General features: G+C 39.4%; 1 long non-coding RNA gene across 1 annotated transcript; it reads right to left on the bottom strand.

Annotated features, from left to right (window-relative positions):
* Positions 1-1,888: 1,888 nt before the first annotated feature.
* Positions 1,889-23,630, bottom strand: LOC128787667 (uncharacterized). Its single transcript, XR_008430781.1, has 3 exons — positions 23,522-23,630; positions 21,959-22,058; positions 1,889-2,149 (listed from the first exon to the last, which is right to left on the bottom strand). It is a non-coding gene; the product is annotated as an uncharacterized LOC128787667 (long non-coding RNA).
* Between the last annotated feature and the right edge of the window lie 334 nt (positions 23,631-23,964).

The following is a 23,964-nucleotide window of genomic DNA, read 5'->3' as shown; positions in this document are numbered from 1 at the left end:
GCACCGATGGTCAGAAATGCATTTTTAAATCTCCCGATCATTTCCCCTTCATGTGCTGTGATTTCCACAAGACGCCTGTCTCAGAGCACACGAACTGACCTCTTCCAGATGAAAACAAACCCAAAGATGTGCTTCAGGCACTAATGAGCATTCAGCCTACAGGACCAGGCTGTAAGTAGCACCAAGTCCCCAAAACCACACGTATCACAGAGGTCAGTGCAGGTTATTTCACTCAGCAGATCCACTCCTAATGGAGAACACTGCTTACTAATGTAGAAAGAGTCATGTTCAACCACTGCACAAAGGGACAATGACAAGTGGGGACAAGGCTGATTATAGTCAGCCAAAATCAACTGTCAAGCCCTAACAAGCTTGTGATGAAGTACAGCTAATGTAATTATCACCTGAGGGTCCACAGAGAAGGGCACTGATAGAGTAGAAGAAAAATGGGCTGGTAAGCAAGAGTCAGAGTCAAAAGCAAGGATTCCCAAACTAAAGGCTGTGATCAAGTCAGCTGTGTGGTGACAGCAAGAAGTACTGCAGTTAGTCAAAATGTAAGGTAATGCAGCCCGCAGAGGGTAAGAGAGCAGCTACTTGAGCAAGGAACACAAAGCCCATTGTTTATGTTAAATAGCATTTTATTTAAGTCGTAGTTCCTTAATTCCCTTGACACAAATAACCATTAGGAGACCCATCTTTCTTTAAATTCGCTTTTCTGTTTTCCCCTGATCTCACATTTTCATCATGAAGGCTACGAGTTTTTTCCTATATTTCCCTAGACAGGGATGATGGGTTTTGCTGCTGACATTACTAGTGAACCACACATGAATTCATAACAGCTCCCACATCCAAAGAAGACCACATAAGAAATTACCCTCATACAAACATCTTTTTTTTCCTTGATATCTGATACCATCAACCTGTTACTTCCTTCATGGATCAGAGGTCTTTGGAGAAAAAACAAAATGGGCAAGAATTTATAAGGAAAGAAAAAAGTACATCTTCTATTGGAGAACTTGTTAGAATTTTTTTATTGTATTATAAAGAAGACAAGAAAAGTAACCATAAAGCATTGTATCTGTAGGTCACCTTTGAAGAGTAAACAACAATTATATATACTTCATTATAATGAGTTCTGCATATCACGTTAATGTTCCTCAGTTCATCTGTCTTTCATACTGAGGGGACTCATCCATCATCTAGTCATACACAGGCCTGTCATATGGGGGTGATAGAAGTTATCTTCAAGGTAACTCACTGACACTTCTTAATTAAATATCTTGAAATATTGCATATTATTTTCCTGTACCACCACTGGAGACAATGGTAATTACATGGTGATTCCCAGAAACATTTTATGAATCCTCAATTATTGTGCAACTACTTGGATTTGACATTAATGCTGCTAGTCTACAATGAATTATATGTAGTAAAATATTGGAAATATTCAGGCACCTTTTCTGAGTTATCCAAGACTGTCCATTCTCCAAAGTTATTTAGATTGTTTTTGCAAAATATCCAATGACTAGGTATTTGAAAAACTCCTGATGATTTTGACTGGGTGATTTCCAAGGTAAGAACAAGTTGCAAGACATCTTTAAAACACAGCCATCCTAAATTAATAAATATTTGCTCTTATAAACATTTCCAAGATGCATGGACTCAAGGACACAAATTCCTCATATTTCCATTGTCTTCCTTACCAAAAGGTATATAAGTGTTGCAAGTGCTGCTTTATAAGGCCAATGCAGGGCCTGTTTTGCAGCATCCAGAGCCTTGCAAAGGATTCATACATTTCTAGATTTCCAGCTATGGACAATGGTTCACATTTCTGCATGTCCAACTCTTTCATGAATTTTCAGTGTAAACCATAACCTTCTTCCAGGGATCTGACAGCCATAAAGCTTTTTAAAAAATATAAATAGTCTTGTCCCATTGCAAATCTGATCATTTGATGAGTATAGTTTAATAGGCTCATTCCAGTTGCCACATCCTGTTTATGTAGGTGCTATTCCTGACCATGCAATTTATTGATATTTATTATGTTTGTTACAAATGGATCTTGCAATTTCTCTGGAGTTTTCTTCCTGCTGTATCTTCCACTGACAAGTGCAGTTCATCCCAGGGTGTGTCACAGATAAGGTGCTTTCTGGAAAGACAAGCAATGGATGAGGGAGTTCAGAAAGCAATTAGCAGACAAGGACAACATAAAACTTACTTTAAAACTTGAAAGTAGTTCTGTGCTCCTAAATAGTCAAAATCTCATTTTATCCCCTCATTTTCACTAATTATAATTGCAGGACATAAATCCATACTAGTGTCCCCCAGGGTCTCCTCCAGTATTTTGCTTCCATGTGCTGTGAGGCTATTTTCTCCTTTCAGTTTCCATTTCTCTTATTCTCTCCAACTTCTGCTATTTGCTTTACCACTTCTCTGCTAAGCCCCGGGTCCCAGCAGACTCTCCCCCTCCAGTTCTTTATTTGCTTTAATATGCTTCTTGCCTGAAAAAAATGTTATCTGGTTTTCTCCACTTCCACTAATTTTCTTCTTCTCTTCATCCTAAACATCACTATTTCCTGAAGCACATTAAGCCAGTTGAATATTCTACTGCCACAATACAGTCTCAGCTATGCACTTAATTTTTCTTCTCATTCACTTTTTCAAATGTTTCAGTGTTTTCCTGCTTCATGTATGAGTTACCAGTTTAAATACATCACCACTGCTGTTGATCCTGCCAGCTGAGGATATTGAAACTCTTTTGCACTGCCCATGGATGCTCTGCTCACTCAGCCATCATTCCTGAAGTCCAACCATCATGCTCCACCAGACCCTGCACACAGCTTTGGGGGCTCTCTCTAACTTTTACCAATATTGCATATCCCTGGAAATCCTTAAAAGACAACAACTCTTTTTTAAGAGGTATCTTCTACATGTTTCCTCTGCTAAACCAGGCATACCCTGTGTTACTAATCCCAGTACTTTTGCTACATGTCTGCTGTTACTTTACAGAGTGCACCATCGTTTACTTCACAGGGTAGAGGCAGGGAATACTTATCACCTGCAGAAGTGTTATGATCATTTCCTCCTGACATTTTATGCTATTAAGTGGCATAAACTATGATGAAATGTCATCATTCAAATACAGCAACAAAATGAAGCCGACTCCAAACATGATCTGACTACAAAGTGTGTGGAAAACACCCCCACTTTATCAGCAAACAGTAGGAAAGTAGTTGATAATTTATGTCATAGCATTCAAAGTTTCTGAAGTGATACATTATTCATGGAGAAAGTCATCTACTTGTGTCTTTTTTAAAGACACATTAAAAAAAGTACAATGTTAAAAATAGATGGCATTTTATTGGAGATCATAAGTATTTTAAAAGTTGGCAACAGGACTTTTTAGTTCCTAAAATGACCTTTCAAGATGAAATGAGGAAAAGAAAAGCTTCTCTGAGGAAGAAGCTATGAAAAAATCCAGTGCATAAAGAATGCATTTACCTTTAACCTGAATTTTAGTATATTCTCCAACAAGAACAGAGATCAGTAAAATCACATTCAGAAGTACTGAATGGTAGGTCTGCTGAATGGCAGAATTTGTAACCTTGCTGTGACCAAAATTGTCATGATACATCTGTAATTTGGAAACGCTAACTTTGCCTGAGCAGTAAATGAGAAATGCACAAATATTTTGAAGATCATAAACATGAGCAGAGAGCAATCCCTAAGTACCATTTACCTGTCTCAGTGTTGCCACATATATTATCAGTAAACAGATTTGCTTTCATTTCCCTTAATCAGTGTTCACTCTTCTGCTTACTTTCCCCCTAAGCAAAGATTATGTGAAAATATTGCTAGTGTTATAATTTAAATCAACAGTAAAAGCATAATTAGAAGTGGACAAACCACTGGCCAAAATCACGCAAGAAAGCAGTTAGCAATTCTGCACTGCCTTTTGAGTGACCCCACTCTGCACTTATTTCATTTTTCCAGAGGTGTATTGTGTGTGGTCAGTCTCTGGGGCACGTGCTGGGACTCCAAGTGTGACCTTCCACGTCCTTTACTGGGCAAGATCCAAGGGTGGATGAATGAGAGAAACCACCAGCCATGGGATGACCAGGATGGTGTGCAGAGGTATGATGACAATGGATTACTTAACCCTTTGCCTCTATCCTTCTCCTGCCTAAAGCAGAGTCAGCTCCTCAGAGGTGGTGCAGAAGAAGTAGAACTCAGAGCAGTAGACTGCACAGCAAAAGGAAGTAGTGAGCTCCCTTGTTAAGGCCAGCTCCAGAAAAGTATCCTTGTTCAGAGAGGATGTTAAGTGCCTTGTTAAATCCTTTTGAGGCTGGTGGAACTGAAAAAAAATGCTTCAAGTTAAGCATATTGTTAAATACCTTCTAGACTTAAACTATTACTGCTTTTCTGACTAGTGCCATGCTCTTGGAGGCCGTTTCGTTCCTTGGAGGCAGTGCAAAAAGAGGCACAGGGCTCTTGTTTCTGCAAGGAAGGGATAACTCTTTGCCCCAGTATATTTCTCTGCTGCATTAAGCAAGTTCCAGAGAGGAAACCAAGTATTTCACCTTTATTTAAATTTATTGTTCAGTTTATATTAAACAAATCTAAATCAATGCATTAATTACATCGCTGCTTTCCTCTGGAGCAGTTGCCTCCTGTTTACAGCTGACTAAATGGGAGCTGGGAACTTTGTAACAGGGCAACTTGAAAAATGAATGAGAAGAACAGAGGTGCAACAAACAACCCACCGGGTCCAAAGAGAGCTGAGTTATAGAAAGATAAATATGGGACACGATCAGCATGTTCACAAAATTCAGTCTCCTGCTGGATAACTAAAAGGAACTGTATTGTCTAGTGAATGTCTAATATCCCTATTAACAGCAGTGAGCAGGGTAGCAAACTGCAGGCACTAGAGACAATATATAGGCAGTAGGCACAGCATCTGTGGCTACAAACAGATATTAAAACAGTAGAATAATAACTTAAACCTCTGCCTTCAAAAAATACCACAAATTCTATAGGTCGTTATTCACAGGAAACATTCTGCATGAAAAAGTATAAGCATGGCTTTAATGCAACAATATTGTATTGTCAGCTCTTGGTAATAGGTTTAATTTTAACTCAGAAAAACCACAAAAACAAATCAAGTTTTTTGTGTCCCTTTGCATTCTTATGGTTACAAATGAGATTTCTAGCAGCTTAAATTCCAGTGTATGGTGGCTGCACATTGAATCATTAATTACCTACCTTCTGGTAGAAAAAAAGTCATATTGAAACCCTAAGCTGTGGTTTGTATCTTTTTAAAGAAATCCCATCTGTTAGTTTCTACTCCAGAACATTTAGAAATGCTTGCCTGAGGGGAAAAAACCCTAAAACTAAAAATGTCATTGCAGTAGTAGGAGCTCGGGGTTACCTCCCACTGTTTTAAATTCAGTGCTGCAGTTCTGGCCCTCAAACCTATCTTGTGCAGTGACAGGTCTGAGCTGCAATATTGAGCTAACACAGGTTTGGGGAGCCAAAACTTCTTTAGCATAGGTGAAAGCAGAGCTAAAAAAATGCTTGTAGGGAGTGGTTAGGAAAAAGTGGCAGATGAAACCAAAAGGGCACTTAAGCTCTGTCCAAAAACATGAGGCTTTGAAAATATAAAGAAAACATTATCATTTTTGAACAAAGAAGAAAGTTTCTCCAGCTATTTATGTTAGTGTCTGTACCAGGGAGAGTGCTGAACACTCAAGGGTCTCTGTGCTAAGCACTATGCAAGCACACAAGTAGATAGTCCTATCTTTGGAAAGTTTTTGGTCTAGGCCCTTTCCTTCTCTGCCTTTTGCACATATTAAGTTGTGCCTCCTCATTTAATGGCAAAGAAGTGCTGTCAAACTAGATAAAGCAAAATGCCTGCTGTGCTTACCATCCCTTTCAGAACATATTTTATAATCCACAACAATAAAGTATAATTTATGTATTTTTATCAAATGCTGCATTATTTCAATAACATCTGCAGAGATCGGATTGCAATATGTTCTGGGAGATATTGTTTTGCCCTCAGTTCATAAAATGTTATATTTTTCAGTTAAATCTCCTGCCACAATTTCATCTGCAGTTATGAGTAATTTTTTTATCTGTTTTGCAGGGTCTTGTTTTGAGTAGTAAGAATTCTCAAAGCCACATGATTTGCAAAACTTTCTTCAGTGGTCTGTGAATATTGATTTAAAGCAGGACAGAATCAATGACCATAGCTCATTTATTGGATGTCTTTTTTAAAAGGACATATGTAAAAGAGGCATCCAAAAAAACAGTCTTTTCATAAGCTTTTAATTTATTTAAGTGAACCCTGCTGTGATGGAGGACTGTGCTCAAACGAAAGCTTTTCCAACTTTTCTATAGAGCGTGCTAAAAAGGATTTTCCACTGAAAAAAAGACTATCCACTGTTCTCAAGAGCATTTTTTTCTCTCATGAGGGAAAAGCAGGCACCTGGAGTAACCACTTGGATCAGTTCAACAGTGAATAGGTGCATCCCTCATCCCTGTCCAAATTACCGCTGTATCTCAGCATTTTCTCACACTTTCAGGCACTGATCAGACTTCCAGGGACTATCCCCAGTTTTTTGGTGCTGCTGCTCCAGGGTTCTCCCTCCATGGATATGGACAAAATTGTACTGTTCCAAGCTCCTGAAGCAGACTGTGGAAAGTGACTAAAGTAAATGGTTGTGGCCAGGTCATTTCAATGAAAGAAAGATACTGGTAGACTGTAGTTCTGCTCAGATGAAACCATCTGGGACTGAAAGAATGCTTGCTCTTGGATCAATAATTCAGGCAAGGGGGTTGTCAGCAAAAGCTATGTAGAAGCCAAAATTACTTTTGCCATGAAAACCTGCCCAGAGCAAATATCCCACCTCTTATTTTCTATGCAAAATCAGTCCTCCAACTGATTTTCCAGGGAATGATCAAAACTGAAGAGACTCAGCCTTTTTTGGGGGCTATTTAGCCTGAGCTGCACAGTGAATCTATAGGATTTTCCTCCTGATAAGGCAGTCAGAACTCTACCAGAACACTAACATAAGAGGCCTCTGCATGCTAAAGTAACAATAATGTATTAAACTTATCAGTTCACTCCTGTCTCACTTCCCCCACTCCCCATCACTAATCTGACCCTGCAGCAATGATAAACCCTACTTGAGAGACCAGGTATTGTCCCCAGGCAAGTGTGCATAGACTGAATTTGCATTAAGGATTGATCAAGAAGGATTATATGGTAGTTTGCACTAACCACTGAGACAATTTCAGAGAAAAAAAAATTGCTTATTAAAGAGGTGGTTAAGACAGCTGTTTTGCTTTATGACTCATACACAAACAAATATAGGACTTTTTCTTGTACTAGAGACTGTAAGAATTGTACAGCTAATTTTATCTTCAAAGAAATGATATCAGGAATTTTTTAAGCACTAGACTGGAAGTACAAAGCCAAAATCTTTTCTTGCCCTTTAAGATATGTTCTACATACTTCATTCTTTCTTTTGAATAATAAAAAAAACCACACATAAATATGTTTATAAAGAGGTAATTCCATCCCTGGGTTCTGAGACCTATAAACCAAGGCAACTTCACTTTCCTTGTTACAAACATCTTAAGATCAAGTTATACAACTAGACACAGTTGTACATATATTTGTGGTTAAGTCCATTTAAAATTATTTGGGGATAGGAAAATATATTTGGAATGTACTGTTGGTATCCAAAAATGTAAAGTTATAATATCCCAATGGTATAAACAAAGAGAGAGTAGGAATTTATATTGGGTAGTATACTGCAACAAGGTCTCACAGACAGAGAGCAGGAATAGGTTAAAAATGGAATAGTGCTAGGGGAGGTGAAGTAGAAGACGAGTTTATGAGGTGACAGCTCTATTTTGCCTAAGCTCGCCTGGAGGTGAATGGAGAAAAGAGCTCTCTTTCCAAAGGGGCTTGAGTATTTCAAAATGTATTTGTGCTCCTAACCAGGTTTTACCTTTCCATAGGCAAGAAGGCCAGGCTGGCTCCAGGGTGACATACCAGGAGCCCCAGCTGCCTCACAGAGAAGATCCTGTAAAAACACCTACCAGGAGAACATTGAAATTCAAGGGAGAGAGGGAAAGCTGAACAGATACAGGTAAAAATGCACATACACATACTGCCAACTGTAAATGGCCTCCATTGTTCCTGATCCCACTCCTTTATTCCCTCCATAAAAAAATTATGAGACCAAACTATTCATACAGCATTTCCAGAAATTTAATAGACCATATAGATTAAACTCTGAGGGCTAAGCACTGGTGTCAGATACACCCAATGAAACCCCATCTGAGAACAGAATTTGGCTCAGATTCAGTAGGCAAATGAAAGGCTTTTTTTCCACTTTCAGAAGAAACCCAAGTATGTAAAGTTTATAGGCACTAGTAGGAGAATAAATCAATTTAAGTCCATGTCACACCATTCTTTACAGTTTTGTAACAAGGTGTACTTTGTTAGATTTTAATCTGCATACATTTGAGACAGCAAAGCTCTTCAAAATCATCTTTTAATGGCATCGCAATTTATAGACAGTAACTAATTTCAAACTTCATAGCACTTGGCTTTTATGATTATTTCAAATCATTTAAATGCAAATGAATTTCCAGAGAGAGAAAACATCAAATGCCCTTGAGTGGCAACATGTAATAGAACTGCAAGCAGAAATCACAGTAGGAATTTGAAGCAGTCTGATAGGGTTTGACGGGAGGTCTGTATAAAAGTGTTTGCCTAAATCCAATTTACATTTCATTTCACATTATATTCTATTTACCCATTTTGTCATTTTAATATGACTTATTTACTTAATCCTGCTCTGAAATCTGATCTACTATCAGGAGCAAATGTGGAATTCTGGTTAGAATAAGACTTACAGCAATGTTGCATTTTAGGACAATGGTAATATAGTTTCTAAAAAAGAGCTAGCTACAGTTCCCCCACGGTTAATAATGTTACGGCACCATGCAGCCAAAAACATTTGTGCATGCCTTAAATAATTACACTTCTTTCAAGCTAAGCAATTGTTTGCCTACTGACAGAGTAATATTTCCTGGGAGGCATTGCTAAGCTACAGTACATACAAAATATTTGGACAGAGAGTGCTGAGAAAGATCTGAACTATTCTTAATGTGGTTCCACTCAGAAAGATAAGAACCATCCTGGAACTCCCCTTTCAGCAGCAGTTGAACAAAGCACCACAGTCAGATGGATTTGCAGGAGGCAGCAAGAGCTGCTCTACCTCTAGAGCTTCCTGTGCCTCTGGGTAAGCAGTGCAGGTAAGGACCCAGCCACAGCTCGAATCTTGGTATCATCCATCCTCTGTCAGCATCCAGCCTTTAGGTTACGTAGTGCATGTCCTTTTCATTTTACCTGAGATAAAAAAAAGAAACTGTCCACAATTGCAAAGTGACCAAATGCATTCTGCTCTGTCCTATTCCAGTGCAAATTCTGCAATACAGCAGGCTAAACCATGGCATTCAGCATTTGTAGGCGGGCAGAGACAGTGATGCAGTTTGCACAGCTTGCAAGGGGAAAGGAGAACTCGAGTGACCAGGCAGTCCCCTAATTTCTCCAAATACCTGTTTTCAAGGCCCAGTATTTGAATGAAAAGGCAAAAATACATGTCAGACTCACTAATTCCAGCAAAGGCTTTACACAGTAACCAGAACACCTCCTAGTCCGCAGGAGAGGAGAATGGGGGAACATGAGTTTGTGGTGTTACTGGTATTTGAATATTTACTCATTTCCTAGAGAGGAACTGCACTACTTAAGACTACTATAACAAAGTAAAAAATGTAGATGTCACGTGCTTTCAAAATCTGTCTTTTTAAAGATAACAGAAGACACAAATACCTTCAGATAGTCAGGGCTATTCATCATTCTGTGCCACAATTCCAACACATAGTTTGCAGAAATCCATGAATATTTTCATTTCTTATCAGATATAAATTACTGATACAGTCAGTACAATGTTTGTTGGTGAAAACTCCTATAGTTGAGTAAACTGAGTGATGGATTTGAAGGAAAATAAGAATAAAATATTGTGCTTGGGTTAGAGAGATTACTAAAATTGTGCTATTCCAACAGTAGCCAATTTCACAATCAAGATGTCTTTTCTATTGCAAAGGCAATTTTTATATGTCTTCTGCACATAAATGTCACTCTTTTGTTTATTATGTGTTTCTTTTTCATTTGTTTCATTAATTTTGTATATATTTTCTGTGAAAAGACTTCTAAGGAAGTATATTTGTCCTCTGTTTTGAGCAATTTGTCTTTTGCAAGGACGATATAACTGTGTAAAAGCAATAATACAAGGTCTTTTATCAAAAACTTATCAGCACTGTTCAAACAATGAGGCAGTTCATTAGATTTGAATAAGTTAACTCCTGGGTTAGCTTTGGACCTACAGTTTCTCAGGTTAGATGCTGGCTATTTTATTTTTTCATTTTTCAAACTTCATGGAAAGGGTTACTCAGATAAAGGCTGGTATATTGACTAGCAGTGATCAAACAGTAGCAAACCTTTAATAAAGATCTTGAGCCTTTATTACTACTAGGTACAATTCTACTATCTACTAGCCCAGCTCCCCATTGGCTCCCAGGTCTTGGTGACTGATCCCCCCCGTGTCATCTGGGGGGTTGCTCAGACACTCTGCCTGGGAAATTTCCCTTTGGAAAAAATAGGATGAGGTCTAGGGAAACAGTCCCTTCCAGAGGCCACCCACATAAACATCGATGGCCAGGCTGCAGAAAGTTTTATTCCCAACTCTCTGGTCTTTCCTCAGTGCTTTCTGCCCACACTTCTTCCTTTCCATGCCCTCCAGCTGCAACCTTGAACATGCAGATTGGAGTGTCTGACCCTGAGCAGCACAAACCACTTCACCTGGCAGCAGGATCCACCACATGGAGGGGGAGAACCAAGCACTGCAGACAAAGCCATTATTTGCTGAGATCATCAAATCACAGTTTGCTGAGATTTGCAAAGTACAGTTTTCTGTAAGGAGATGTCAGTCCCTTCACTGTGAGGTTATCCTGCACAGAGGCCATAAAGGGCATGTCCTCAAAGACACCTCTGGATCCTGACCTCAGTCTCTCTGGCTGTGAAGAGTTTTAGGTTTCACTCAGTTCTGCAGGGAGTGGTGAATGGCTTGCACAGCAGTACCACTCAGTCACTTCAGTGGAGCTGCCCCAGGTATGCTGTGTGCACACAGCCAGGTCCTCTCGCAGGCAGGTGAAGTATCTCAGGGAAGAGCTAAAATCCACTGCCAGAAATTTTTATAACAGTAGAAAACACTCTTAATAAACAAAATATTTGGAATTTTTGTCAAAACCAAAATCTGTCAGGAAACAACATAACTCACCTTTCCTTATTCACACCCAATACTAAATTCTCTTTTTAATTTCTTCCTCCTTCTATTACATTTTTTTAATGTAGCAGTAGGATGCTTCTGGTAATACCTGAAAACCCCTATTTTAACCTTTATTTCCTTTTCTGTGACAGAATTAAGATTTTTCTTCCTGGAACTGTTGATAATATTTTCTGAATTTAGATATGGCTGTTACATGATAAAAGAAATAATAGAAACTTTCACTGTGAAATAGAAAGTGCAAAACCCCCCTAGACTTTAGTCAATACACTTCATGCACTTACAGAACACTTCAAAGCCAGGAAGCACTAGTGTTAACATAAGAACAGTTGCTTTGCAGACATCTGATACCATTCTCCCAAACCTGCTGAGTGCACTGCTTTTTTCCCTATGTTTGTTAAACACCCCTTTCCCCAGATGGCTTGATATCAATAGGTCATTTTACCCACAACATAACCACTTTGAACAAGCTCTATATTTTTAAAGCAAATACTTCAGTGGCTTTTTTACTGCAGGAAAGAAGGGAGAAAACACAACAAAAATGCAATTGAACTACAATCTTAAAAAGCAGCATGGCTGAGAGAGAGATCTCTGGTTTTATGACTGGGCAAAAACCAGAAGGAGAGGGGGAGATGTAGCAGCTCTGTTTCTACCCACAGATTAAATATGATGTGGTAATAACAACGATTGAAGGAAGGTGTATCGTATCAGGGCCAGAACTGAACAAGTGTCCTACCCCACCACAGTCTGAAAATAAGGGACAAACTTCCACACAGGACATATACACATCCCATATGTACACTAGATTATTTACAAAATATTCACTAACATTTCAAGCTGAAATGAAAATTAGTAGGATGCAAAAAAACCCAGTTAGTTGTTCTTCATTGCAAAGATTTCTGCAATGAAAAGACTACTGAGATTATGGGAAACTCACAAAGCAAGCTATTTACTGAGAAAAAAGGATATTTAAAAATAATAAAATAAATACAAAATCTAGCTCCATGTATATGCATGTGTTACTACACACACACAAAACTACGCATTTAGGATAAGAATTAATATTCAGTGTCTGGCAAAATATTCAACATTTTCCTCCAGTATAATCATCTTTTTAAACATGGTAGGACCTTTTTGCAGGTCAATCACAGTTTTCAGGCAAGCTGTAATTTAAATCAGCTCCATTCTGTATCTAATGTGGATGTTTCACTGAAAAATAATTAAAACTAACCACACTACTTGTGTGTCTTTGTCTGTCAGATACAGACCACTGTTGTGCATGCACATTGCTAATCTCAGGAAAGGAAACCTTGCAGGAAGGACAAGGAGGTGACAACGTAATTACCCGCAGTGGGTGATTTGAAGAATTATAATAAAGAGGTGCTCCCTGCTCACGCTACCTTCATCTCACCTGAACTCCTATTTGGTCACTCACTTTCATTGCCTACATCATTCTTTAGGCTAATAATGGAAATAGATAGCCCTCCTGGCAAGCACAGACAGTATATCAGAGCTATCCACTATATCTCTACTTTTTCAGCACCAAGATGGTTCAGTTTGTTCATCAAAAGGGTCTCAGCTTGTTTAATCTCCTTTATCAGCCCTGCTTCCATCTCAAAGCTTGCAAAGACTCCTGCTCCTTAAATTGCTGCCTTCATCTGAGCCAATGCAGTGCATATTTCCCTTTTCTACAGAGTGATGTTTTGATGCCAAAGAGAAGGAGCATGAGAGAGAGAGAAATCATCTTGGCACTCATTCAGGTTGTTGTGAAGAAAAATAAGGGAAAAAAACCCAGACTGCCAATGGGGATTTCCTCTGTAATAAGCCAGATGGCATCATAGGATGCTTGGGGAGACTGTTTCTGTCTAATTCTCTTCAGTAGCAGAAACTGCCAAGCCCTGGCCTTTGTGGCAAAACCAGTGACTAGCTATTTTATATTCTTTCTCTTTCTGTGCATGCTGTCCCCACCTGTCACTAATGCCTTTGTAATGCAGTCGGTGCCTGATACAAGCCCCTTCCCCTCCTTTCTCTCCCTCACTTCTGGACTCCAAATAATATTTCCTTTCCACCTATACCAGCAAAATGGATGCAACATTTGCTTTATATCCCAGTGATGTAAAGATAATTTCTTTCTTCAAGTGCAAAATGTTTCACATAACATGGGGAAAAACAGTTGTGAAATTTCTAAATGTTGCCATCCTGGCAAAAGACCAAAGGCCAAAGCAGGGGTTGATGCAGGGAAATGAGGATCTGATGTTCTGTAAAATACAGAGTTCAGAAGCTCAAATGTCAAGATGGACAACCTACTTGAAATGCTGGCTGGGGTTGCAAGGATTTTTTAATCTATATTTATAAATTTTATTTATATACATATATAGCTATCTATCTGCTTATATATATTTTCTTTCATATCTGCAAAGTTTTGGTGTTTTAGTTGTATTCTGAATTGTGGGTTCAATCTTTGTGCATACCAGATGGATAGCAGAGACTGTGTATTCTAAAAAGATGGAAAACCTTATAGAAATATTTTTTGGGATTGCTAGGGTGTTTTTGGTTCCTTAGAGTCAGATCCATAACCTGTCTGCTTGCCTTAAGGGCTTGTATATCCACTGCAAGGACTAAATTGTTTTTCCTCTCCGGAAGCAATCCTGTCATGTATTCAGCATGGAGCAGTTAGATATTTTAAACTCACTCTTTGCTGAGAGCAAAGTAGCATTTTCCCACAACTTTCTGAAGCTGCTTCTTTCTTTTTGACATGGTTCTTTGTCTCCAAGTAGTCATCATGTGCAGATATCACCGCAGCAGAGTAAAGAAATACATCCCAGAGTATCATTTCATATAGGCAATAGAGCTGCTAATGGCTGCTGTAGCAAAGGCACTTACAAAACTTTGCATGCTGTGCTGGTTAGGAAGGCACAGAGCTAATGCAGATATGTCGGCCAAGATACAGACAGTGCTGGTTGGCAAAAACAGGACTGCAAGATTCATAAATATAGCAGCATTGATATACTGTCAACTGGGATAATCTAAAGACAATCAGATTTTCTTTATCTAGGTATAAAATAGCAGCAAACAGGCTTACAGGATTTTTAAGATGAAGTATTTAATTTCTTCTTGGAAGTGAAGCCATGTATATAGCTTTCTCATTGAGCAGCTGATGAATGTTTCAAGATATAAATGTTGGTGTTTTTTTTTCAATTAAACAAAAATGCACCATTTCCACATTTTTGGATGAATAACAATAGTCTATATCACAGTGGATTTACTCTTTAAATGTACAAAGAGAAATCTGAGGACTGTCAACTGAAAAATTATAAGCAACCTCTCGTTGCTCTCCCCAGCAGCTTTCCATGACTCCAACAGCAGAACAGAAACCAAACCCTGAAATCAAGCCCTGAACCATGGCAAGCCTGGTCCCAGCACATCTTGGGAAGACTGGAGAGAGCCTCCACCTATGCTGCAGCTGAGACTGGGACAACATCTGGCAGAAAAGGTCTCTTGGCAGCAAGGGAAGGCTTGGCCATAGGGGAGCTGGATGGTGCCCTGTGCAGTGAAGTAGAATGACGGGCTCCCCCACCAACCACCATGCTGTGCCCTGAGGGGGAGAGCCCAAACACCCCACCAGTTCCATGCCCTCAGCACTGCTTTTCCAATCCTGCCACATTACTTGCTGCTGGAGGCGCAGCTGTGCACACCCCGCCAGTGTCTGGGCTGGCCCTCCGCCCACAGAACAGCAGATTACAGTTCCCAGAACTGCTCTCCAGGGCCAGGATGAGCAGGAAATCAGGATTTCTTGACACTGGTCTAATGTTGGAAGAGAGATCAGCCAGGCAGAACTGATGGGGCCTAAAGATAGCTTAACATCACCTCTTGCCTAGTGACTTCATCTGCTACAAAGCATTGCAGCCAAGGCATAACCCAAGATCCAAGCCAGTACGTTTGGATAGGGCCATAACAACAAAACCATTTTTCCTCCTCTCAGCAGTGTGTTGAGTGTTGTTTCAGGTTTATGGCCCCATCAGTATTCAATACAGATTGCCCACTCCTGTGGGCACTCCCTGCTGTGATCCCAAGGGCAAGTCAGTGCTGCAGTAGCCTTGATCTGCCTCTACAGGGGCTTCCTTGAGCCCCAGGTGATCCCATGTGGTGCCTTGGGAGCATATCCAAAGGCAAAAAAAGAGAAATCCTTCCGCCCAACAATTTTTAAACCCAGTACAGAATACACCAGACTGACCTTAACTTTGAGTGAGATATTTATTTCCATTCTGTGAGCTTTATCCTAAAAAGCAACTCTGAATTTGCCCTAACTCAGGTTTACTTGGGTTAGAAGTTATAGATGACAGCTGGGCAGACTTCAGCAAAATGATGTGTTTGTTCATTCTCACACAGTTTTTGTTAATTAGGCAATGAAAGATGTAGTTTAGAATCAGGATAATAGGAATAGCTATATCACCGTAAATTAGTGGGATACTTCTGGGACATTAATGGAATCAGATGCCAGTATCTGTGTTGGTTTAGGAAGGCTCTATGTTTTGCCTCCAAAAAGATCCTTTGCCAATAGCAGTAAAGTTCATGTTGGGTGTTCCATAAAATAGCATCTATTTTCTATATATGTATGTTACTACTAATGTTCCCATCCTATTGAACAGCTGTGAATCCTTCCATACTCCAGGCATTCGTGTCCTCCTCTATAAAAAATGTTGATTTGGGAGGCACCAACCATCAAATGAAGAAGTAAACTCTCTGCTGTGGGAAATTTCTATTTAGACTACATGATTATAAAAGTAAGCTTTCAGGAAATTTGGAAGCATATTGTCTCTGAGGCAAGAGAAACCTGTTGTGGAACACAGGGTTTTTGAAAATTATATATAAATGGATAAAAGGCAAAGTCTACCCCTTGACTGTGTTTTTGAACTGGGCTTGCCTGTGGACACCTTCCATGAAAGAATATTCAGTAGAGCTCTGACCTTGATAGCAACAGTCAAATTCCTGGGAAAGGCAAAGTGTCTCCTGGAAGGACTAATGCAGTGAGGGGAGGGAGCTCAGGTTGAAGCCACATTATCACAATTTTTAAACTGCAGTCTCGCTGCTCTGACAATGCACATCATTTTAATGTGTGAACACAGTACCATGAGACCTCTTATCAATATGTTCACTATGCAAGTGGAAGCTTAGAAAACTTCAAAGCAAGTTGATAAATTTCCATAAAAGTGTTGCCAGCCCATAATCAGATGGCCAGGAATTCCCAGTTGCACCAAGGATAAAAACTGATGATATTAATTTGTCCTTGTTTGAACCAAGCACTCCTACTGAAATCAGCAGTACCCACATGTGCTAATATCAGTCCTTTGCCTGCAAAAGCTATTTTTCTGCCAGTCTGCAGATTTAGGGATTTTCTTTATTTCTCTTTCAAAGAGTGAAAATGAAAAGAGAACATAAAAACTCAAAGGACTCCATTCCATTTAGATTGAAGTTGTTTCTATTTGGCAAGCCAAAACCTGCTTTTGGCCTTTATTTGGCTTTTTCAAAGTCATAGTCTACTGCTTCCTTTCCTAAAATTCAAAGGCAATACCTATTGGTGAGATACCATCATGCTCTTACTCAGTTGCTTCTAAAGCAGCTCTGCAAAATATACTCAGTAATTTTTCCAAATCTGGAAACTGAACATTTGTTTAATGACTTGTTCCCACCAGGAAGAGTCCAAATCAAAACCTTCCTCCCACCTCAATGTTGTGTTTTTCCTTTTCTATGACTGCCTCACAAGTGCGGGCAGCTGCAAGCCTGAGAACATGGACATTTAATGTAACTGCAATTTTTTAAGCTGGAAAGGCTTACACCATAGGAGAGCTAATTAAAGTTACTTTGTAGTGAAAAAGAATGTCATGGAAACATCCAATTTAACTGAGAAGATAGAGAAACACAAAGACAAAGACAAAGTATTTTTCTAAACTTCCTTTAAAGAAAAACTTACCAATAGGATTTAGAAGTTTACTGCAGTTTCATCTAGCTCCCTTTTGACCCCCACCCCCTGCCCCTGAATTATTAAATTAAAGGCCAGAAAGCCTCTCTTTGCCAGCTTTGCTCATCTTAGTTAATTTATGTAGTTGCCATCTGGGGATTTTTTTTTGTTTGTTTGTTCATTTGTTTGTTTGTTTTTTTCCTGGATGGAAATGCATTCCTGAAAGCCTTTCACCTTGATAGAAGGACACCTAGGAATGAAGGATCCATCTTCATTCCCAGCAGGTTGCTGCTGACCATGGCCTGGTAGAAGTGGATGTCCTTCTCCCAGCTCCCAGACCCAGGTGGGCAGAGCAGGGGCACCATGCCAGTCAGGACTGGAGAAGTGATATGGGAGCAGGAGCACTGCACAGCACCTGCTCTGCATCACTCAGGCACAGGATGGAAATAATTTGGCCTGGCTCAGCACAGTGCAGATGAAATTGCTTCTCCTTCTGCCTTAACCTGGGGATGAAGGTAACACCACAATGTCAGACAGCTGCTACAGCAGACCATGCAGTTCCTATAAGCTCCATGTAGTGATTTAATTTTTACATTTGTTTACTTAGAGGCTTCACTTTTAATAATTCTGAGAGAAGGATCAAAGCAAAGCAGTGAAGCCTCTAGCATTTTCTCTTGCCTCTTTTCTCTACTTGCACAAAGAGGAAGAAGGCATTTCTACAAAGTCCTGAGTCAAGTATAAAAACAAAAATTACATTTATCATATTTGAAGGCAGCCAAGTAAAACTGACCTCATGGTATGAACTCTAAGAAAGCTCAGGAGGGAGAAATTAAAACAATTAGTAGTAATTACCACCAAAATTATGGTACTGAACAGGACAGTGCCTAATAATGAGAGGTCACAATTACTAATGCACCCTTCTGTATGCTCATTTGTCTTCTCAGTGTTGTAGTCATTTGTGTTGTCCTTCTGCACAGCAGGATGCCCAGTGCCACACTCCTTTCTCTTTCATGAGAAGTTCACAATAAACAAGGGTTCAACATGTTCAGAGCAGCATTTTTTGCCTTTGGAAGACTTGGAATAATATGGGATTTACTTTCAGTCTCTTTGTAAAGAAATTTTACTGCATCTGAGCTTTATTGCCTTTCACTGTATATGTTACAAAGGAATGCAGCTAAAAGGTGAGCAAAAACTGCATTAATTTATATTTTCTCCCAAATAAATGGAACCAGAATCAGACTTTCCATTCTTCTTCAGGCACAGGCTTTACACACATTAGGGAGGTTTATCAGTGGATTTTACTGATGGAGTTAATTCATAGAATGGTTTGGGCTGGAAGGGACTTTAAAGACCTAGTTGGCCCTAGTTCCCACACCTCACTACAGGCATGGACATCTTCCATGAGACCAGGTTGCTCTAAGCTCTATCCACTCTGGCCTTGAACACTTCCAGGAGTGAGGCATCTCTGGGGAACCTGTTCCAGTGCCTCATCACCCTCATTGTTAAAAATGTCTTCCTTCTATCTAATCTAAATCGAATCTCTGCTAATTTAAAGCCATCACCCTTTATCCTATCACTGCATGCCCTTATAAAAGTCCCTCTCTGACTTTTTTGTAGACCCCCTTATTCAAGATACTGATGGAGCCAATAAAGCTAGGACAGAAATAAACCCTTTCAGTGACATCACAGTATAAAACTGCTTGCACAGTAGTATCCACACAAGAATTTTTATCAAACTAGCCATCCTGATAATTTAACACACTCATTTTGGGGACTTAAAACTTGAAACCCAGGATTTCCTAAAGAGGTCACCTACACCATATGCCTACTCTGATATATTTTTACAGATTCATAGCAATTTTGTAATTTGTAATGTTGGTCCAAAAACAAATCAGCACAAAGGCATTTTGTTACTTAAAGCTTCTTAATCAAAAGAAGGCATTTTGGGTCAACCCTTGTCTGCTTAATCAAAATGTTTTCTTTCAGCACAAATATGAAAGTAAACTTCAAAAAGTAACATTAAAATGATAAATTATATTATTCTATTCCAGAAAATTCAAAACACATTATAGCAACTCTGTTTAAGCCATTTTTCACAGCCGGATCTCATTCAAATCAATACTGTCTTGAAGGACATTTTGATTTCAACATCACAGCATTTTCTAAAGGACAAGTATTAAAAAAATTTTTTCCCATAGCTAAAAGTGGACCTAGCATTAAAAAGACACAATGAGCATGGTGCATTATGTTGTTTCTAATCCTAGGGATAACAACAAAATTTTTTAAAAATCCAAAATTCCAAGAAAAGTTCTCAGGAATTGTTATCTGATATGGCATAGACAAAAAACATCTTTCCTTTCCTCTTATAGATCCATAAGTGCCAGTTCAATCACCTCCCTTCTGGAGGCTGCAGCCTTCATCAGAGGGCTGACAGAGCAGGCTGTCAGAGCACTCTAATTTACTTCAGGAAAAATCAATTAAGATAGCTTAAGTGACTTTAACGGGGAAATTGCTGGTGACAGTAATCACCAGTGCAGACAGTGATGAGTACCCGAGAATGGCAACTTCTTCCATCAACATGTTTGTACCAAAGTGGGCATCTCTGCATTGGTCCAACATCTGAGCCAAAGCCTACTCAAGTCAACAAAATTTCCGGAATTAAAAAAATAGAGTTAACAACACATATTCAATATTTGGTTAGGAAACAATACTTCTCAAAGTATTCCCTTATCATGTTTTATACACACACACACACATATATATGTATACACACACACACACACACATATATATATATACATACACATATATAGTTGCCCAGGCAGTCTTGTGATTGAGTAAACTATATTGAAAGAGAATGTCATGATAAAGTCAACATTGCGTGTCTGACTCAGTACTACAGAAAACAACAAATGTCACTCTGCTGCTTCTGCCACTTCAGCACCACTTCAAAGGTCACTAATTCTTTGAGAAGCTGCTATAAATAGCCTGCATCTTATACAGAAATGTTCTGCCAAAATATTAACTCAGAGTTGCCTTATATTTTCACCTTCAGTCATCAATACTTTTGACAATCCTTTGCTAGAACATGCTTTCCATCTTAACACCTTATTAATTCCATGGCTACATCTTTTCCCACAGTAATTGCAGGACTCCCACTCAAGTTTCACTGACACCGAGAAGTGGAAAACATTCTTCCCAGATGGGAAACTCTCTTTGTAGTGATGCAGCTCCTGTTGATAGAGCTGTGCTTCTGCCTATTCCTCCCCAAAAGTTAAGCTACACCAGCAAAGCCCTTTTTTTTTTTTTATGTTAGTTTAAAATGAGTCCACACTAGTGCTATCAACAGTATTAAAATGGTGGAAGGGAAAAGATTTACATTCAAACCCAGCAGATCAATAGGAACAGAGGTTTCCCCTGTGAGACATGGCCTTGGTTAAGCAGCAGCTTTGACTCTGCTTCTCTTGCACAGGCAGCCTTGATGAGAAACACAAAAAGTGTCTCCTGTGAGCATTACTACACACAGGGCACCTTGTAGCATCGTTTGCTACATGAAATGGCCTATGCACATGAGGAAATGAATAATCTCAGGAGAGACAAGACTGGTGCTTTTGCACATATAGCAGCTGAGCTGTGTCTCAACAGGGAGTGCACGTATGTGTGTACATGCAAGAACCAGAGGGATAAAGCAGCAGGGAGAAGATATCATCTGCTCAAGCCTTACTGCAGTCAGGCAGTGAATACTGCAGATGTTGCAGCACTGGAATCCAGCTAAACTCCCCCCAGCCACAGAAACCTCCCCCATCTGCTGCCTGGTGGAACTGCTATACAAACAGAAGGGCTGCCTTCTGCAGATCGCTGCTTTCTGACCTCCGTGGGTAAAGATGACTTTACCACAACCAGCACAAGCTTCCAAAGATTGTGGAGGATGTTTTCAGAAAACCAAAATCCTTACAAACACTGGAAAACATTACTGGGCATCACAGTAAACACTGAGCTGGAATAAGTGAAAGGCTTTACTTCAGGAAAAGAAAAGTGAGAAGAAAAGTGAGTAAAAGAAAAGTCAGAAGAAAGCAGCCATTCAGAAACTGTATTATTAGGTGTAGACATATCTTCAGAATATAATGAAAAAAGTACTTGGGTTCCATATCCTGTCCCTCAGTAGAGCAAATGTGAACCTTGTTAGTTCAAAAATATAAAGGCTTAGAAAAAAATTAGAACTTACTGGATGAACAAGGTATATAAGACCAAATAATTGCACTCAAAAAAAGCATTGAAGATGCTTCTTTGAAACATTTCATCCAGTCTTTTTGTGCTTGCAAAAATTCCTAGCACTAAAAATAATCGAGGGGATAAAACTCTAGACATAAACCCTAAAAAGTGTACTACCCAAGGGATGAATACTGTAATTATCTAAAACCTGTTATGGTACCTAATAATGTGTGGCCTACCTGGAATCAATAGGACTAACTCAGCAGGCAGACAGCAAAATCTGTACCTTAATTTCTTTTCTTACTTAAATTAAAAGTCTCACTTTTGGTAGGATTTTCAAAGTCCTTGTAATCTTCAGACTTACCCTTGAATTTTTCATTTTCTTCTGCTAGTGAGCAAAGTCTTGTTTTCAAATTGGTACCTTTGTACTGTTGCCTCAATGAATGATTGCAGCAACTTGAAGCCTGCAATGAAAGCAGCAGCAATTTAGGCACAAAGCAAAATATGAGTAACAAGTAAATGTATCATGTAATTTCCACTGTCATACAGACCCTCCCCTACTAAAGGTCCTTTTTCACACCCTTTGTCCCACAATTAATGACATATTTTCTTCTTGTTTGCCCTTCTTCCAGGAGTGCTGCTAAGGTTCAAAGTACAACAATATCACAGTGGAAATATTTGCACTCATTTCTCAAAATGGTCGAGCTTATATTAAAAATATCTTTACATGCATCTATTCAGCATATGTTTTTATTGTTTTCTATTTCCCCTGTTAAATCTGGTTAAGCTACTGGAAAAATTAGTTGGACAAGTGGAAAAGGTTGAAAACATTTTTTTAGAGCTCATCCTTGTATTCAACATCAGTATCTGAGCTTTGCTGAGTCAGTTTTGCTGAATGAGTGGCTAACTTGAAACTTTTCAGCCAGTGATTAGTCACAGGTAAGACTTTTACACAGTTGAGTCAGCTCTCACTCACCAAAAGATTCAGAAAGTTCTGAACATTGACATCTTCTGTTCAGATTAGTCTCAATATCCCTGAGCTAGGCAGCTAAGCCCTCTGTGCAACACGGTAAGCATTTTGGACCAGCATCTACAGTTCTACTGCAGATGTCAGCCAGAAGGAAAAATATGTCTTAACATTTAAATGTCTTAAATCTCACCTCAAGGTGTTTCTGCGAACACACAGACCTTTTACTAATGTAGAGATTTTTGTGTTTCCTTGTGATAGTCAAGAGTGGGAACGCTGTGCCCACATACACACCAGAAGAAAACTGGCCACAACTGATGACCCTAGCTAGGTGGGGAAGGGATAGTGAAGAACTCTGCTCCAATTTCCTAACTCAGCATTTTTTATGTGTTGCATAAAGAAGCCTTGGAGAAGGAAGCAAACCCATGTCTCCCTTTACCCAAGCAAATGCAAGTCTTATTGGGCAAGAGAATCCCATTGAGGCTTGCTTTCCTTCTGGTTCAATAACGGTTGAATTACTCCTTGAGCCAAGGGAATGGTGCTGGTGCTGCAGAGTTGCCCATAGATCTAATCCTCTTGGGGTGGTAGGAGCTGGAGTCTGAGGAGAAGACCATCAAGACCCTGCAGATATTGCTGATGTTTCCCCAGCTCACATAAGTGCTTCTGAGAACTCAGCACAAGGCCCTGAAAATTGATTCAGAGATCATTAGGGAGCCAGCAAAGTGCCTGGTACATGGATTGATGTTTTCTGAGAACTGCTGCAAAGGAAGCAGGTGGTTGCATCTGCCAGCTGCAGTTTTTCCAGATTCTGCTTTGAAGCCAGGATGAATGTTGTTCCAACAATCAAGTATGCAGGCTGCAGAGATATATGACTGGGATGTGTCCTAACTGGAAATGATGGGCTGCATTGCTTTTGCAGCTATTGGGTCCAATGTCAGCTGGGCTTATAGACAATCTCACCTCTTGCAGGCTCCTCTGAAGCGCAGTGCAGTTAATATTGCAAATAAACTGGGATTCTGGTCTCACAGCAAGAGGAATGTGTCCAACTGGCAGAGGGAATAAATACTTCTCCAAACAGGCAGTAATCAGTTAACATTACTCTAAAACAAACATTGAGAAAGCACAGCACTTTAGCAATTAAAGGTCCAAATTTGCAAAATTAATTAGTGTTTCCCACAGCATAGCACTCTACTTATGAACAGCTCTATTGTAAATGTATGATGCTCTAATATGAAAAGAGAGCATTCTTATGTTAATTATCTAATTAACTAATCTGGGCACAATTAGCAGCTGAAACAGCACAGCATTACACTCTCTTCCTTCTTCCCTTCCGGATTCAAGATTGCCTTTAAATCCGTACTTTTGAGTGGCAGGGGACTCTGGTGACAGGGCTTGCCACCACA

This window comes from Vidua chalybeata, chromosome 4 (genome assembly GCF_026979565.1).
Source record: "Vidua chalybeata isolate OUT-0048 chromosome 4, bVidCha1 merged haplotype, whole genome shotgun sequence".
NCBI lineage: Eukaryota > Metazoa > Chordata > Aves > Passeriformes > Viduidae > Vidua > Vidua chalybeata.
The sequence above is the reverse complement of the archived record's forward strand: the minus strand, read 5'-3'. Positions and strand labels throughout refer to the sequence as shown.